Source organism: Sciurus carolinensis, chromosome 1 (assembly GCF_902686445.1).
Source record: "Sciurus carolinensis chromosome 1, mSciCar1.2, whole genome shotgun sequence".
NCBI classification, from domain to species: domain Eukaryota; kingdom Metazoa; phylum Chordata; class Mammalia; order Rodentia; family Sciuridae; genus Sciurus; species Sciurus carolinensis.
Genome location: NC_062213.1, coordinates 35,569,170 through 35,572,047, shown reverse-complemented (window position 1 = coordinate 35,572,047; position 2,878 = coordinate 35,569,170). Strand labels below are relative to the sequence as shown.

Sequence of the window (2,878 nt, the reverse complement as noted above, 5' to 3'; positions counted from 1 at the left end):
GTTTTTTTGAGAAACCCAGTGCCTTTCTGAATTGGACTAAAAGACAATGGCTCCATTTTGGACCTTTTAAATACATAATTTCATTGAGTTATTTATTTAGATTTCATCATATCCCATTTTTATTAGTTTTTGTATCAGACACTCACCTTTCCTTGACCTCATCCCCCAATTTTGGAATTATATTCTATTTGGAGTTTTAATGGATTATTGCATTCTTCCATGTAACTCAGCATCTCATCTCCCAGACCTATAGTCTATACTCTATAATAAGACCTTTCTATCTTAATCAGGTACCTAATTGTGAAGTTATCATTGCTAACCAGGTTTTGGATGATTAAAACTTGTGATTTAAAAAGACAATGAATGTGGTAGAACTCTCGTCTACATGAAGGCAAAAATAATTGAAACATAAATGGACCTTAAATTGTAATGAGAGGGATAGATAGGATGAGGTTTTCTAAAGTACCAAAAGGAGAAGGTCACAGGTATAACAGAGAAAGAGATGATTAAAAACAATTAGAAGTCATCTGGAGAAACATTTGGGGAAAGCTTAACATGGGAAGCTAGAGCAGGAAAAGGTGGTTGAAGGCTGCTAGAAAAGTCCAGAGAGAGACCTGCATCAGCTTTATACAGATAAGTTATCTAGAAAGCCTTGGAAAGAGGAAGCAGCAGCTTAACTCACTTTATCTAAACAGATCGAAGGAATCTCGAGATGAAAAATTTAACAGAGATTTAGGATGGAATCCAACTACAATTATTCAAGCAGTAATTGGAGGTTGCAGAAAGAAAGCAGTTTTCAACTGAGAGCAAGGACCCTCCCTATCTAATGGCTAGACTGAGCTTAATTATCAGCTCACCTGGCAGCGAATTTTGAGCAACAAGTTTTTAAAAATTTGTTCTTTTGATATTGTACTGGTGGGTGGTTCTACTCGTATCCCCAAGATTCAGAAGCTTCTGCAGGACTTCTTCAATGGAAAAGAACTGAATAAGAGCATCAAACCTGATGAGGCTGTGGCGTATGGTGCAGCTGTCCAGGCAGCTATTTTATCTGGAGATAAATCTGACAATGTTCAAGATTTGCTGCTCTTGGATGTCACTCCTCTTTCCCTTGGAATTGAAACTGCTGGTGGAGTCATGACTGTACTCATCAAGCATAATACCACCATTCCTACCAAGCAGACACAGACCTCCATGACCTACTCTGACAACCAGCCTGGTGTGCTCATTCAGGTATATGAAGGTGAGCGTGCCATGACCAAGGATAACAACCTGCTTGGCAAGTTTGAACTTACAGGCATACCTCCTGAACCCCGTGGTGTTCCTCAGATTGAAATCACTTTTGATATTGATGCCAATGCATCCTCAATGTCTCTGCTGTAGATAAGAGTACAGGAAAAGAGAACAAGATTACCATCACTAATGACAAAGTTCATTTGAGCAAGGAAGACATTGAGCGCATGGTCCAGGAAGCTGAAAAGTACAAAGCTGAAGACGAAAAGCAGAGGGACAAGATGTCTCTAAGAACTCACTTGAGTCCTATGCATTCAACATGAAAGCAACTGTTGAAATGAGAAAATGCAAGGCAAGATAAATGATGAGGACAAACAGAAGATTCTTGACAAATGTAATGAAATCATCAACTGGCTGGATAAGAATCAGACTGCAGAGAAAGAAGAATTCGAATATCAGCAGAAAGAGCTGGAGAAAGTCTGCAACCCCATCATCACCAAGCTGTACCAGAGTGCAGGAGGCATGGCGGGAGGAATGCGTGGGGGCTTCCCTGGTGGGGGAGCTCCTCCGTCTGGTGGTGCTTCCTCTGGGTCCCCCATTGAAGAGGTTGACTAAGCCAGCCCAACTACAGGAGTAGTATTGTTTCACAGTAAAATATGGAAGGGCCCAAATTTGTAGCAAATTCTGTGGCAGTTTTAAAGTTGCTGCTATAGTAAATTACTGGGCATTCTCAATACTTGAATATGGAACATGTACACAGGGAAAGGAAATAACATTGCACTTTATAAACACTGTATTGTAAGTGGAAAATGCAATGTCTTAAATAAAACTGTATTTAAAAATTGGCAAAAAAATTTGTTCTTTCTAGTTATACATGACAGTAGAATGTATTTTGGCAATTTATACATACATAGAGTGTAACTTATTCTATTTAGGATCCTACTCCTGTGGTTGTACATGATGTGGAGTTACCCTGGTTGTGTATAAAAATACAAGGCTAGGAAAGTTAAGACTGATTAATTCTACTGTCTTTCCTATTCCCTTCATTTCCCTTTGTCTAATCCAATGGATTTCTACTATTTCCCTCCTCAAACTCCCTTGTTTTGGGTTATGAGCAAAAATTTTTTGAAACTGAGTTCTATGAATTAAGAAGCATCAAACTGGTTTAAGTAGTCAGACTATATTCCTGTCACTCTGGATAATGTGTATCCTGAAATGTCCTTACTGCAAAACAAAGTCATATTAAAACTAAGTGACTGACTGGGCTGAGATAACAAGACCCAGAAAGGAGGAAAACCACACCAAACAAAGATAATAAAAGGAAAAAGCATTCACACTGCAGGCAATGGACAAACTTCCTAGTCATGGGAATTCTAGGAAGATTCTGGTGGTTTTTTGATATATGTTCATCCCAAGAAATAAAGGGAATTATTTTGGGGCATGAAATTTTTTTTTATAGCTGTTCAAATTATGCCTTGTCCTTAGAATGAACCAAGGTAGGTCAAAATGTATTTTTTTAAACAATTACACACAGAAAACCAATGTATAACTAAGCATAAGTAAAATATTTTTATATATATTTTCCATTAAATGAAATTCATATATGTTTATTGTGAATAATTTGGGCTATAGAAGAATAAGAAGACAA

At 37.7% G+C, this 2,878-nt stretch overlaps 1 pseudogene; it reads left to right on the top strand.

Moving 5' to 3' along the window:
• Nucleotides 1–385: 385 nt before the first annotated feature.
• LOC124979687 (heat shock cognate 71 kDa protein-like) lies at nt 386–1,845 on the top strand (annotated as a pseudogene).
• The last annotated feature ends 1,033 nt before the right edge of the window (nt 1,846–2,878 follow it).